Below are 16,350 nucleotides of genomic sequence, written 5' to 3' on the forward strand. Positions count from 1 at the left end.
AGCGCAGGCGCGGGGCGGGGCGGGGCGGGGCGTGGGGCCTGCGAGGGGCGGGCGGTCCGGCGCTCGCTCGCCTCCTGTCGGCGGGAGGACCGCGCGCCCTGCGAGCCGGGTCTGCCGTTGCCGGTTTCTCCTTGTATGCACCTGTCTTTGCTGTCTTGTATCCCTGCTGTTCTGTTTTCACTGCTCTCCTCCCCCTTTTCTTTCCGTCGACTCTGTTTTCTTCTCTTACTTCTTCGTCCTCCCTTCTTTCCCTTTATCACCCCTCCTTTTTCTTCTTTCACTAAATCCAGTCCCCAAACACCATGGCTGTTTATTAGCCATCTCTCCCCCAAACCTGTTACATTCTCAGTATAACGTCTCCCAAATTACTGCTGCAAACTCAAATGTTGCCGGGACTCTCGCAAGTCCCCCGAGTCAGGCCTTGTCCGTCACACCTTGCCACCTGGAGGCTCCTGGGCCTGGGCCCAATCACAAGCCAACCCCCCTTTCTCCCCATGGTAGGTAAACTTCTTCGTCTTTCCTTGTCATGTCTGTCTTTCATAGGAACAAATGTCGTGTCTTTTCCATAGAAGACACACGAAATCAGGTATTTTTAGCCCAGCTTTGCTGCCTCACTCAGAGTCCGGAAGTTTTTATTCCATTTAACTTTTGATATAAATAAGTGGCATGCTTCTTTGGGGGAGAGAGTGAGACCTCAAACAGTAGTCAGAAACTCCAAGATTGACACTACAAAACTTCAGGAATTATGGACTCAGGCAGGGTGTTTTGCCATTTCTATTTGAAAGGATTTAAGGATCCAGAAAATCGCTGCGAGGGATCCCTTGCCAGGGATTTGTTTAGTAAATTCCTTAGCGTGAACTTGAGCGCCTCAGAACACAGGGTTCTAAATATGATAGGACCTGGCGCATTTGCTGAGAATGATCAGGTAACCCACCGAATTTCAGCTTTATTTAGAACTGGGTTTGGTAATGCGTAGTACGTGTGGATGTTACCCTACAAACCTGATTTGTAAAAATCTTACATTGCCCACAAATTAATTGGAAGTTTACATTTATACAAGAGTCCTTAGCTTTCCAAAAGCAATCACTATTTTTTCTTTTTTTTTTTTTTACTAGTTCTTAGGACACTTAAAATATGATTGTATCTCTATAATTTTATTTTTTATTCTTTAAAAACATTATTTAAAAAAATTTTTTTCAACATTTATTTACTTTTGAGAGACGGAGAGAGACAGAGCATGAGCGGGGGGAGGGTCAGAGAGAGGGAGACAGAATCTGAAGCAGGCTCCAGGCTCTGAGCTGTCAGCACAGAGCCTGACGTGGGGCTCAAACCCACAAACTGTGAGATCACGACCTGAGCTGAAGTCAGACACTTAACTGACTGAGCTACCCAAGCACCCCTATTTTCTATTTATTTTTGAGAGAGAGAGAGAGAGAGAGAGAGAGAGAGAGAGAGAGAGTCGGGAGGGACGGGGGGGGGGGGATCTGAAGCAGACTCAGTGCTGACAGCAACCAGCCCAACGTGGGCTCAAACTCATGAACCATGAGATCATAACCTGAGCCGAAACTGGATGCTTAACCAACTGAGCCACCCGAGGACCCCACATCTCTATAATTCTAAACACAGCTCCATCATTCACAGTCAAGTGACCACTTTGAACCGTGGACTTCTCTCCTCTGTTTTAGGAATGAGAGTAGTGACCCCCCCCCCCTTTACCATTTAGCAGTGTTGAGAAGCAAGTGCATCCCTCTTGGCAAATGCATGGTGTCGTCAGTCTTGACATCCATACCATACGTTGGTGGGAGTCCATCCTGTTCTTTAGTATGTCCTGACAGGCATGTTGTTGGTCACTGATTCCGATGCACAGCTGGCATCTTTGTAGTGATCTGTGGGCTCAAGAGCTAGCTGGGAACTTTGTGCTCTATGCGATTACTCATAGTTAATATACTGTGGCAAGGGAATTTTGAACTGTTGGGGAAATGGTGTCATTTAACTAAATTGTGGTAACTGGAATTTCTGCTTATCAGAGCCTGCAAAGAGAGTACCGTCTATACCAGAAAGCATTCATCATAAAGAGGGTGGGAATCAGATTGTGTTACTCTTCCCTGCTAGCAGAGCTCTGCGTTTTGTCCAGACACTCACACTGCTCTGTGAAATCATGGGCTTCAGGTAAAGCTTGCCCAAGCATCAGGAACAGGGGGAGAATGTTGTTTTATCTCAATCACTCATATTCAACCCTCCTTGCCAGTAAGTGGCTTGGGAAAGGGCATATGACCAAAGGCTGGTCAATGAGAAATTCACAGAAATCTTTGGGAGGAAAGGGCTTCTGGTGAAAGGTTTGTAGCTCTTCAAAAAAAGACCCAAGGAAGGGATCGTTCCTCTTCTGCCTTAGACCCTTTGTGTGAAGGCTATAATCCTTACAGGAGTTTCTGCCGTCTTGCTGTCTTGAAGACAGCTGGCTGACAGGTTGTAGATGGCCGAGTGGAGCGATGTGGTTGGGAAGGCACCGAACTAACCAACCACGGAGACAACCTGCCCCCACCCCATCTAGGAACATCTTACCCCACGATGCAATGAATCCAGTTGTTGTTTAAGACTTTTGAGTTAGGTTTTTTCATATTTGGAAGCTGAAGGAATCTTAACAAATATAGGAATGCATGCTTACAAATATGACATTATAGAGGTAAGCTTGAATCAGCCCTAATCTTTTTAAAAGAACGTACTTTATCCATAACAAATTACCTGTAATGTGCCTGGCAACTGCTCATGACATACAAGTATTTCATGTTCCTGCTGTTCAGACTTGGGCTGTGCGAGGGAAGCTATGAAGGGAAAGCAATGGGCAGACTAGCTAGAGAAGATTACCAAATGCAATATATTTCCCCAAATTGGAAGCCAAAGTAACCTTCTGTTGGACAGGGAGACTGATACAAAAAAAGCATCATCTAAAAACTGAGAGTAGACCCAGGTTTTGTGGGGCTTGACAATTTTAGGGTCCCTTTTTAAGTTTTATGGATGCTGGCAGAAGACAGGAGGTTCATGGGTCAAAATCATGGACACGTAGAGAAGCAAGCAGGTCTCAGTCTTGTTCCTGCCAAGACACAGTTTTTCCCCCTCCATTTCTGTTGAGATATAATTGATATATAACCTTGTTTTAGTCCAAGGTGTGAAACATAATCCTTGGCTACTTGTATGCATTGTGAAATGATCACAACAAATTTACTTGACATCTATCACCTCACATGGTTATAATATTTTTTCTTGTGATAGTTTTTTAACTCTTCTAGCAACTTTCAAATATACAACACATTATTGTTTTCTTTTATTTTTTTAAATTTATATCCAAATTAGTTAGCATATAGCGCAACAATGATTTCAGGAGTAGATTCCTTAGGGCCCCTTACCCATTTAGCCCGTCCCCCCTCCCACAACCCCTCCAGGAACCCTCTGTTTGTTCTCTGTATTTAAGAGTCTCTTATGTACAACACAGTATTGTTAATTACAATCTCCATGCTGTACATTACATCCCATGACTTACTTGTTTTATAATTGGAACTTTGTACCCTTCACCTATTTCACCTTAAGCCCCACCTCTGGCAACCACCAATCTGTTTTTTGTGTCTTTGACTTTTGTTTTTTTAGATTCCACATATGAATGAGATCATGCAGTATCTATCTTTCTCTGACTTATTTCACTTAGCCTGATACCCTCAAGGTCCATCTTTGTTATTGCAAATGTCAGGATTTCCTTCTTTTTAAAGGCTGAATTATATTCCATTGTGTATGTGCATGTAGCACATTTTCTTATCCATTCATCTGTCCATAAACACGGGGCTTGTTTCCATGTCTTGGCTATTATAAACAATTTTGAGGAACTTCCATACTGTTTTCCATAGTGGCTGAACCCATTTATATTCCCACCAACCGCGGAACGCATTTTATTAGTTTCCCTTATCACTTTATTATTCCCAGCACAGTGGGCAGCATGAATGTCGTATTCACATCAGTTTCTTCTGTCCCCAAGCCCCACAGGTGCTGTGGGGCTGGGTCCAGGTGGATGCTGTGCCGAATCGGGTTTGCACCGCAGCGGGAATCCCAGATGTTAATGGGGCTGCGAGCAAGCCTGCCAGGAGGGAGTCGTTGTGTCGATTACACTGGTCAGCAGACAGGTCCTCCTTCTGTCCTGAAGGGAGCCAGGATCTCATTCTTCCAAGGTCATCTGCTCTACAAACATCCCTGAAAAGATGGTCAGGAACAAAAGTCAGTGCCCCTGCTTCCAAGATCTGCAGAAGCACAAGAGACCCATGGAAAATGACCTTCCAACAAAAATTAGGTAAAAAGTAAACGTTTTTTTCTGGATGATAAAATAAATGATAATTCACAAATTTAAAAGAGCTGACAAATGCTCTGAACAAAATTTCAAAACTTGGTATTTTCATTCATTAATTGCCTGAATCACGTCTGTAATTTTTTTACATTTATTGACTGCATACATCTGATTATAATACTTTTGTAATATCGCTTACAGAGAGAATTGAAAGGCAGTCTTTCCTCTGGCATGGTTGATTGGAATTTTTAAATTTTTGTTATTGGTAGCTGGAATGCGTAAAAAACATGTGACTTCATATCCAGAAATATTCTCTTTGTGATTCTGCTATAGGCTTATGTCCTGCAAACACAGGAATCCTAATCGAAACCAGTTTCATTAAAAAAGGAAACAAAATGTATCGTGTGTTTATAACTGTCTACACTTCACTATTAAGTGTATCCCTTACTGGAGAGGGTTCCACGTTGCTTGGGCACTGAGGAGGACTGAATTTTCTCCTTATGGTTTTGTGTTTCTGATTAGTGGAAGAATGCTCCTCAGGCGAGCTTCTGACTGCACCTGTCACTTCCCCTCCATTGTCTTATATATTGGTTTTTTTTTAAATGTTTTTATTTATGTTTGAGAGAGCGTGAGCAGGGGAGGGGCAGAGACACAGGAGAGAGGGCACAGAGGATCTGAAGCTCTGTGCTGTCAGCACAGAACCCAATGTGAGGCTTGAACTCACAAACCCATGAGGTCATGACATGGCTGAAATGGCTGAGCTACCCAGGCACCCCTGTCCACATATTTTTGGTGCCAGCTTGTAGGACATGTTCTCATTGCAATATGGCTGACACATGGGGAAGTGTGATGGAAGCAGAGAAGGCATAGGAAGAGGCAACAGCCTTAACCAATTACAGTAAAGTTATTCTGCTCCAAACATTATAGATAATTGCTTATGAGAACACAGTGCTGGGATCCTTCCCAGGCCTCTGCAAATGAAGGGTCCTGAAGCTTAAGCTTCATTACTTAACGATAAGTCTGCAGCTGCATAAATCCCAACTCCACACTTATATACTAACCCAAGTCGAAATAATCTTTTCCTTGTCATCACTCAATTAAGATGAATAAATATCTCAAATATGAATGTGTAAAATATATTTACACTTAAAAAAGGAACCTGTTTCATATCTGAGGATTCTGAGAGTTTGTTGACAAGAAAGAGGTTGAAATTTACTGAAGGAATAATCAATAGAGCCAAACCCTGGAAGAAATGGGAGACTGAGCCCTGTTCCTTTCCTCAGGGAAGGGGGGTAATGGGTGATGATCAACGCGTTTACAAGGAAGAGAGAAGAAAAGCATCTCAAGGATGCCCAGGACCTCTTAACCATCACTATGGTTAAATCCAAGTCCAGATCAAGACCTTTGGAAGCCCTAAGCTCTGGAGAGTATGTCGTCTTCCAGTACCTTCTCTGTATGTAACGCAAAAGACAAAGCAGAGGAAATTTAATACAAATTTAAGAAAGGTGTTAGGGGTTGAAATGTGTGTTCCAAAAAGTTATGTTGCAATTCTAACCCCTGCACCTCAGAATGTGACCTCATTTGAAAATAGGGTCGCTGCAGATGTAATTAGTTAAATTAAGATGAGGTCATACTGGAGTCGGGTGGGCTCAGATCCAGCATGACTTCATGTGAAGAAGAGAAGAGGCACAGACACATGAAGGGGAAGGTCGTGTGATGACAGAGGCGGAGATTGATGTGCTAAAGCTGTAAGTCAAAGGAAAGAAAAGATTGCTGGCAGGACACCTGCTGGAAGACGCAGGGAAGGGTTCACCCCTGCAGGTTTCAGAGCCAGCATGGCCCTGCCTGATTTCCCACTTCTGACCGCAGAACTGGAGAGAGAATCAATTTCTGTTGTTCTAAACCGCCCAGCCCAGGGTCCTTTGCTGCAGGTGCCCTAGCAAACTATAGTTGATCCTTGAACAGTGTGCGGGTTAGAGGTGCTGATGCTCCCCACTTCCCACACAGTTGAAAATCTGTGTATGCAGGGCGCCTGGGTGGCACAGTTGGTTAAGCGTCCGACTTCAGCCAGGTCACGATCTTGCGGTCTGTGAGTTCGAGCCCCGCGTCAGGCTCTGGGCTGATGGCTCAGAGCCTGGAGCCTGTTTCAGATTCTGTGTCTCCCTCTATGACCCTCCCCCGTTCATGCTCTGTCTCTCTCTGTCCCAAAAATAAATAAACGTTGAAAAAAAAAAAAAGAAAATCTGTGTATGACTTTTGACCCCCCCAAATCTTAGCTACAAATAGCCCACTGTTGACTGGAAGCCTTACTGATAACATGAACAGCCAACTAACACTTATCTTGCATGTTATATGTATCTACGGCATTCTTACAATAAAATAGGCTGGAGAAAAGAAAACGTTAAAAGAAAATCACAAGGAAGAGAAAATATATTTATAGTACTGTACTGTCTTTATTGGAAAAAAAACCCATGTTATACATGTATATATATGTATCTGTATATGTATCTGTATATGTGTATGTATATACATATATACACATGCACACATACACCTGCTCAGTTCAAACCTATGTTGTTCAAGGATCAACTGTGATGTGAAGGACCAAAGGATTCTGATTTTTTGTCATGATTAATTATTTCAATGCTTTTTTTGTTTCTTTCAGAAGATATGAAATTCTTCCCTAAAACTCTGCTCCTTGTCCATCTTTTTGGGTGCCTCTGATTTCCTGATGCTCTAGGTACAACCTTGGTATGCCCTTGTATTTGTCAGAATGGAAGTTCTTTTCTCTCTGATCCCATAAGATTTTCAGTGATGGACTGTTGTCACCAAGACACTAGTCCACGTTCTACCTTTAGGACTCAGTTCTGGGGTAAAGCCAGTTACTGCCTTGGAATCCCAAGAACCAATCTGGCTGAACCCGTGTTGCCCCTAGATGATAGAAGTGCCCTCAACACCAGGAAGCCTTCACTGCTGGACATAGTAGGTCCGGGGAAAGTGACCAACAATAGAGCTAAAGGCACGGCCAAGGTGACTTGTGAGGATCGGTGTCTACCCCACCCCATACTCTATTGCCTATCACCTCTGTACAGTTTTGACAAATAGTTATTTGACATCTTCTCAATGTTATGTCAAGTGCTGTGCAAAAGCAGCTGAGAGACAAGTCCTCTAGTGGCCTCTTCTAATTCATGGCCTTTCCATGTCAAAATCCTGCATTTCCTCTAGAAAGAACTTTTAGAATTTCGGAAGATCGTCTGGCCAGAATGAGGTCACATGCTTTGAAACCAATTGCCAGCAAAGGAAATAGGTCCATCATCAAAGGTTACTCTTGTCCTGGGTATATCGTCAGTCTCCATGAATTACTGGGGGAGAGCTGGACACCCGAGTGAAATCAGGGCTTGGGTAGCAAGGAAGAAGGTGGGAATGGACGTTGGGTAGGCATCCAACAGTTCCTACTGTCAGTGCCGGCCTCAAACATGGCAGCATATTGGCCGCTCTCCTTCTATGCTTGTGAACCCACCTGTCTGTGACTTCACCCCAGCCATCCGGTCCTAGCAAGAAGGTCCTGCCTGCATGACTGTCCTGTCTTCCTTCTGCTCTGGCATCCACTCTCCCAGTCCTAGGTTTCTGGCTGACACAGCCCTACTTGTAAGGTAAGGAAAGGCAAATAACAGCCTGAGCTGGATACTAGGACCCAGACAAAGATAGAGAGATAACAAATGCTTACCACATGTTTTGGGACCAGTAGGGGTCAGGAATTTTGGAAGAAGAGACACACAATCAGAGAAGATTAAATAACTCATTTATTCAACATGCTTAAATCAATCACCTCTTAAGTGCTTGGGCCTGGGGGCATAATCCTGGACAAGAGGACGCAATCTCTGTGATGGACATTCCCAGGGTCACTCTCCGACCTTTCCCAGTCTGTTCTGAGCCCAGGAGGTGACCTGTCCAGGATGCCAGGACAGGCCTCTCACCCTCTGGCTTCCAGGTGGGGTTTGGCCCATTTGAGGCAACAGGAGGAGATCAGAAGTGGGGAGAGAGCGAGGGTGAGTTCTTATTCTTCAAGTTCCAACCCTGTTGGATTACTACGGGTCACCTACGTGTCTCTTAATGACATGCCATCTGCTCCTTTTATTTTGCTTTATCACTATGTTAGTTTTTCCCACACGAAAATATTTCCAGTTGAAATTTTTAGATACTGCCTTTCATTTGACTTGAATATTTTTACCTGCTTGAAATGGCTCAACTGGAATAATACACTTGTCTCCATTTTATTATTTAATAATATAGCATACTATTGCAGTTTATGCTGCCTAATAAAGTGATCCTTAGAATATGTGTGTGGGGGGTGTGGTGTCAAAAATGGGGAATCTGAACATTCTGGTAGTTACGTACAATGGAGTCTACATTAACATCTTGCACTCTGGATTGTGAAAGAAAGTTACACACACACATATACACGGTGCTTCAAAAAACGCAAGTGGGTACTTTCAAAGGCAACCACCTTTTGGTCAAGATGTTTTATTATTTATTTGTTTGTTTGTTTGTTTTAAGTAGGCTTCACACCCAGTGTGGAGCCCAGGTAGGGGCTTGAACTAGCAACCATGAGATCAAGATCTGAGCTGAGCTCAAGAGTCTGACACTTAACCGACTGAGTCACCCAGGTCCCCATCAAGATGTTTTATTTTATTTCATTTTATTTTATTTTATTTTATTTTATTTTATTTTATTTTATTTTATTTTTTAAGCTTATCTATTTATTTTGAGAGAGAGTGCAGAGAAGGGGAAGAGAAAGGAGGGGGAGAGAGAGAGAGAGAGAGAGAGAGAGAGAGAGAATCCCAAGCAGGCTCCTCACTGTCAACGCAGAGCCCGATGAGAGTCTCCATCTCACAAATCCTGAGATCATGACCTGAGCCGAAATGAAGAGGCAGATGCTTAACCGACTGAGCCACCCAGGTGCCCTGTCAAGATGTTTTAGATGTGAGTTTTTTTCTTCAAAGGAAACAAATACGGATGATATGCTCATTCTCCCTAGAGAGTTTACTGAATCAGAATCATTCCATTATTTTATGTTTTTTAATTTGTTATTTTACCACAATTCTTATATTTTTAATGTTTTTATTGTTTATTTTTGAGAGAGACAGAGTATAAGTGGAGGAGGGGCAGAGAGAGAGGGAGACACAGAATCCAAAGCAGGCTTCAGGCTCTGAGCTGTCAGCACACAGCCTGACGCGGGGCTCGAACTGACAAACTGCGAGATCATGACCGGAACTGAAGTCGGAGGCTTAACCAACTGAGCCACCCGGGGAACCCCTGAATCGTTCCATTATTAATCAGAAGTTCTGCAACAGTCTATTGTTTTCCATCAATTAGTGGCTTTTCTTTTTGACAGAATGAGATGCGTGTGATGGACCCTTCTTTTCTTTCTTCTTTCCAACCTCTCCTGCCTCCTTGTATGTAAATGAGCCGAAGGTGGCCGTGGTACTATGGTCCCTCGGTTGTTTATGTGTTCACATCAGCAGAGACCCATTAGCTCAAAAGCCTGAAGGTGCCGAATAAACTTTTCTATACCCAGCTGTTTTAACCATAGCCTCAATGAGTAGATTTTTAGCCATTTAGATCCTGCTTGCTTTGTATAGCCCAAGAAAATGTGCCTAATTTCTGCTAGCCATGGCTCAGGTAAACCAGGACTATGAAGACCCCAAGCTGCTCTTTGGAGCTCTCTGATCCAGGGACTCTGTCCAGAGACTCTGTCTAGCCATGGAAGACCCCTTTCTGATCCTCTTATTGCCCAGGAGCTCCCTTGCTGAGCTGGGGTCTCTGGACCTGCCATCAGACACTTCCTCACATGCAATGCAAAAGCCCGATGACGCTTGCATGTGCTACTGTCACCTGGTGGTCATGTCTTTTTCCTTGATCACCTCTGAAATTCCTTGAATCCCCTACACTTCTATCCAAAAACGGTCCTCTGTTTTTCTTGAGAATGTCAAGTATCTAATCAGGACAGTACACCTAACATCACAAAACTCAGAAAGTGCGAACTACAGGGTGGCTCCCAAATGTCTGTGTAGATGGCTTTAGTGATGGCAGGAAAGCTACTGACTGCATTTTGATCTTGGCATAATATGTGGAAGCTTGAATGTAGATTTCAATTGGAAGAAGAAGAAGAAACTGAAAAAAGGTGGAGCTCAGATGAAAACCTGGACAGTTACCTAAAAATTGTTTCTTGTTTAAAATTCATGCATAGGGGCGTCTGGGTGGCTTAGTTGGTTGGGTGTTCCACCCTAGGTTTCGGCTCGGGTCACAATCTCCTGGTTCATGGGACCAAGCCCCACGTTGGCCTCCGGGCTGACAGCGTGGAACATGCTTGGGATTCTCTCTCTGCCCCTTTCCTGTTCATGTTCTCTCTCTCTCTCTCTCTCTCTCTCTCTCTCTCTCTCTCTCTCTCAAAATAAATAAATAAACATTAAAAAATTCCTACATAAAGGTAGTAGAAATATTTCTGGCCCTCACAATCTGGAAAATCACAGAGCAAGTTTTGCTTTAGAAGAGTAATTACCTTTGTCAGGAATTATTTGATGTAGAAATCTACTCAAATTATCACAAGTCAAAAGTAGAATTTGTTGTCTTATACTCCAAAATGGGAGGTACAAACAGGCCCCATGATGAGATACATTTAGGGATTGGAAAGTCAGAAACAGAGTGTCATGGGCTGATTTGTGTCCCTCTCTAGATCCCCCCCAATACAGAGGTTGAAGTCCTGCCCCCCAGTATCTCAGAATGTGACTGTGTTTGGAGATGAGGCCTTTAAGGAGGTGATTAAGGTAAAATAGGGTTATATGGGTAGGCTCTAATTCAATATGACTGCTGTCCTCATCAGAAGAGGTTAGGACACAGACACACAGAGGTAAGACCATGTAAGGACACGGGGAAGAGGCAGCCATCTACATTATAGGCCAGGGAGAGAGGTCTCAGGAGGAACCAACCCCACCGACACCTTGCTCTTGAACTTGTAGCCTCCAGAGTGGTGAGAAATATTTCTGTTGTTTAAGCACCGCCCCCCCCCCCCAGTCCCTGGGACTTTGCTATGGCAACCCTAGCAAACTCACATACACAGGTCACTAGATTATGAGTCCCACATCTGTGGTATCCATAACCTCTCTTATATGCTCACCTCAGTTCCGTTGCCCCGTTTATCTGCACTACGTCTTTCTTGGACGTAGTGCAAATACGACAAAGATGGTCTTGCCACCCTTGGTTCCAGATGATTGGTCTCAACTCCAGCCTCAAACCATTTTCAGTCTCCCAAAGAGAGAACCTGACTAACCCTGTTGGGTCAAATGTCCATCCAGGTATGACAAGAACTATGGCTGTTGGGGTAGAAGGGTGGAAACCTGGCCATCCCAATCTGCTTGAGATGTCCACAATGAGTAACCCTCAGGTACAGGGGCTGGGCTGAGGCAGGTGTCCCAAGGAGTGAGCTACTGTAGTTGTTATAAGCAAATCTTAGAGATGAAAGTGTAATCGTCAGACAAAGCCAGCACAATATGGTCCATTGGAGTGGCCCAAACTTTTAAAAAAAAATTTTTTTTTAATATTTATTTATTTTTGAGAGAGACAGAGACAGAATGCTAGTGGGTTGGGGCAGAGAGAGAGGGAGGCATCGAATCTGAAGAAGGCTCCAGGCTCCAAGCTGTCAGCACAGAGTCCAACACGGGGCTCAAACTCACGAGCTGTGAGATCATGACCTGAGCCGAAGTCGGACGCTCAACTGACTGAGCCACCCAGGCGGCCCTGGCCCAAACTTCTCATTTCCTCTTCATCTAAACTGGTATATGGACAATGGAACGTAATGGTGGGAAGACCTGACTCCAGCAGCTTATTCCAAAAAGCCTGGATGCCATTCGACATATAAGTCTGTGAGGACTTTAATCATGAGCAGGGAAAGAGCAGGACTGAGCTTCTCTCTCTCGTTCACGCACACACACACACACACCCCTACATCCGCATACATGTGCACACGCACACAGTCCTCAGCTGTCATTTTGTGATGTTTCTCTGCTTTAATACTGTCCTTGCATTTCAAACACAGTCAAATGCACACACATGGGGGCAGAATGGAAAGGAAACATCCAGTGTGCTTTTGTGTGTGTCTTGTAAGGGTAGATGAAGATCCTACCTCTAAATAAGGATGGTCTCATGTCCCTGGAACATTTTACCTAAGCAAGTATACATGCTTTTTCTCACAAAAAAAAAAAAAAAAAAAAAAAAAAGGAAATTTAGAAAATGTAAAGATACCAATTGATGTATTCGGTTTCAGGTTCCAGAAATCGAACAGGGACAAGCTTTAGCAAGAAGGGGAAGTTGAGTTTTAGGCTCTAGGCACGGCTCATGGAAACCACAGAGTAACACAAGTGGAACCCGGGACTGAACGGGAGCCAGACTCCAGCACCATCAGGATTTTCTCTCACCTCTCATCCAATGCCTCCGTCGGGTGTCAGTTCCATGGGATCTCTCTTGTTACCTGTCTCTGCTTCCCAGTTCCAAGAAGAGGAAAAGGCTATCTGCAGCTCCCAGAAAGAAAACGTATAAACTGTCATCTCTTTTTCCATTTCCAAAGTCATAGGGAAAGCCTCTGGTGGTCCTGGCTTGGGTCTGTGCTCCACCTTTAGACCAGCAAAGAGCAGCAAAGAAGGCGGCCCTCGCCCAAGAACAGGACAGCTTGATGTAAACAGATTCATGGGCAGGGGAGGCCAATTCCAGAAAAGTGCAGAGGGATGCTGGAGATGATGTGGTCTGTGAGCTGGGGAGACAAAATTACAGCCGTCTGCTTCCACAAACAGGCAAAAATGGGGAGAAGACTTATAATCATACCATGTAGAGATAACAGTTGGAACATTTGAATACTTTTTTCTTCTTTTCACTGAGAAAGGACATTTTCTATCCACACTTTAAGATAGAAACAGTGGTAGGATCGTGTGGGTGTTTCTAAGTTTTCTTTTCTTTTTTTTTTAAATTTTTAATGTTTATTTATTTTTGAGACAGAGCATGAGCAGGGGAGGGGCAGAGAGAGAGGGGGACACAGAATCCGAAACAGGCTCCAGGCTCTGAGTTGTCAGCACAGAGCCTGATGCGGGGCTCGAACCCACGGACCGCGAGATCATGACCTGAGCCGAAGTCAGACGCTCAACCGACTGAGCCACCCAGGCGCCCCTCTAGGTTTTCTTTTAATATTTTTGTGTATTTTCTAAGTTCTCATGTGAGTCCACTTTTATCATTTGTCAAAAATCACTATATTTAAAAAGTAATAAGAGGAGTATTTCAGGAGACATCACATTTTTTGAAGTTTTATTTCTGTCTTCTGAACACTTTATCACCTGTGCACTGAACAGACTTGATTCATGGGGTGCCATCATGAAATAATTTTATCTTATCTGTCCCTGTGCTTTAAAATTTGTTCAGTGGGACTAGTTTTTCTCCATCCCTGGATAAAAACGCAGGCAGCCTGATGGCTTTGGGTTCACTCCTAAGTAATACAAATTGTCTCAGTACAGAAATGAGGATTTCCAGTCCCTGGCAGTTTTCGTAACTCAAACTTGATTCGACTGAGGTGTCTGTCCCTTACCAGGTAGGAAGCCTACGGCTGAGAGACCTCCAATGTTCTGTTCTATTTTTTTTTTTTCCAAACCTCATCCCTTTGCTAGCCATGGCTTCTGACACCTGCAGGATTGGGGGTTACCTGGGGATAATGGGGAGACAAGAGAAGAAATGGTCTGTATTAAGCTGATACTGTCATGAGCTGGCTTCTTGCTCTCTGGTGCTGGCAGATTCCGTCTCATGAGCCGTTGTATGAGTACCTCAGGCGTCTTCCTTCAGACACCCACCCAAGGGGTCACCTCCCGTTTGCAGTTCCCTAGTTGGGGGTGATGATTTTCTTCTGGTTCATTGTTTGTGTATTGCCCAGAGCTATACCTGCCACTCTTCGCCCCTGCGGGGGGCTCTCTTGGACAAGACCTGACCAGCAATGGCTTTCTCATAGGTAGGAGGCGTTCGTGCCCATTTGCTACAGCATCTTGGAGTGCAGCACCCCCCCACCCCCAAACAGCCACTGTCCCTCCCCTGGGCCATTGGTGGAGCACAGCATCCCTCATTCTTCTATATTTCTACAAGTGGGAATCAGACACCCATTTCTGGGTGCCACTGCATGGGACACAAACTAGGCTCTCCCGTAATGCCTTTCTCAGCAATCGAGTTGAGGTCAGGTGTCCCCCACCACTCCCCCAGGAGCTGGGACTTAAAGCACATCAACAGCTCTCTCTATAAGTCCTCTGGACAAATCCCCCCAATCTCCCCACATTCTGATCTTCAGTGTAGGCCAGGATTACAGTTTCTCACCACTTACCTTAAAAGCAGGCATCTTTATCCGGAAGCTCAGTTTGGCCTATGATCTTCCTGATGTCAGGGTCTCAGCTCAAACTTGCATTTTTATATCCTCTAATACACTACAGAATGCCCCCTCCTCTTTAATTTTAAGGGAATGGATGGATAAATGAATGGGTGAATAAATAAATAAATATCGATTTATCCTTGAAAGCCTTTTTTTTTTTTTTTTTTTTTGAAAATTTTAAAATGCAACAATGCTTTGCTCGCCCGGCATCCATTCTCAAACATCACACATCTGAGGGGTTATGCGGTACTCTGCTTCAGAATTAACACTGGAAATGATAATACGTTTCATTTATGTAGCACTTTAGAGCTGGAAAAAAAAAAAAGAGTGCTTCCAAATTGCTTGTTTCTGTACTCAACTTCTCAGAATTGGGAGACATAAAAGAACCATCAGAAAAAAGACAGAACCGTGAATAATGTGCCCCTTTGTGTCTGCCTCAAGCCTGTAAGTAAGCAAGAAAGTGCACGAAGGATTTTAAAACTTTGGAAGATTTGCACCTCAATCGAGATTACAGTTTTTGTTTTCCTTTCTTTTCTTTTCTTTTTTTTTTGAGAGAGAGAAAGAGCGCGTGAGCTGGGGGAGAGGGGCAGAGGAAGAGGGAGAGAGAGAGAAAATCCCAAGCAAGCTGCATGCCCAACACGAAGCCCCACTCGGGGCTCAGTTTCATGACTGTGAGATTAAGACCTGAGCTGAAATCAAGAGTCAGACGTTCAATTGAGTGAGCCACCCGGGCGCCCCTACAGAGTTTTTATTTTTAAGCAGTTTCTACAATCAGCGTGGGGCTTGAACTCACAACCTCAAGATCAAGAGTTGCACACTCTAGGGGCGCCTGGGTGGCTCAGTCGGTTGAATGCCCGACTTCGGTTCAGGTCATGATCTCACAGTTTGCAAGTTCGAGCCCTGCATCAGGCTCTGTGCTGACAGTTCAGAGCCTGGAGCCTGCTTTGGATTCTGTGTCTCCCTCTTTCTCTGCCTTTCCCCCACTCACACTCTGTCTCTCTCTTCTCTCAAAAATAAATAAACATAAAAAAAAAAAAAAGAAGAGTTGCACGCTCCACAGACTAAGCCAGCCAGGTGCCCTGAGATTACAGTCTTTTGTATGGTTCAGAAATTCTTCCAGATTTACTCATTGATGGTCATACTATTAAAAAAAAAAAACAAAAAAAAAAAAAAAAAAAAAAAAAAACTAGATCTTTCTTGTTTTTCCCTGGAAGGAGGCATTCCAATTTGAAGATTAATCTCAATGATGCTGTATTTTAATAACCGAACACATTTGAAGGTATTAATGGCGTATCATAGGACGCTCTCCGGGCGACGGTCTCAAGGAGTGTTTTATACTTGTGGTCATGAGACCAAGTGAGGCTGTCCTATGCAGGGTGTTTGCGAGGAGGTCAGGGGCCAGGCCACTCCATTTCACAGACAATACATGTTTCTTTCACTGCCACCTTAATTGCACTTCCAAAGTTTGAAGTCACTGCTCCTTACTGGGACTAATCATTTTATTTGGAATAATGTCTTCTTAATGGTGGAGCTGTGGCTTTCTGCCTCAAAAAAAAAAAAAAAGTGCAAATTA

General features: G+C 44.0%; 1 long non-coding RNA gene across 1 annotated transcript; it reads left to right on the plus strand.

Moving 5' to 3' along the window:
• The first annotated feature begins 94 nt into the window (after window positions 1-94).
• LOC111557228 lies at window positions 95-4,727 on the plus strand. The gene is made up of 2 exons (XR_002737081.2): window positions 95-497; window positions 4,025-4,727. It is a non-coding gene; the product is annotated as an uncharacterized LOC111557228 (long non-coding RNA).
• Window positions 4,728-16,350: the final 11,623 nt, after the last annotated feature.

Source organism: Felis catus, chromosome D3, assembly GCF_018350175.1.
Source record: "Felis catus isolate Fca126 chromosome D3, F.catus_Fca126_mat1.0, whole genome shotgun sequence".
NCBI classification, from domain to species: domain Eukaryota; kingdom Metazoa; phylum Chordata; class Mammalia; order Carnivora; family Felidae; genus Felis; species Felis catus.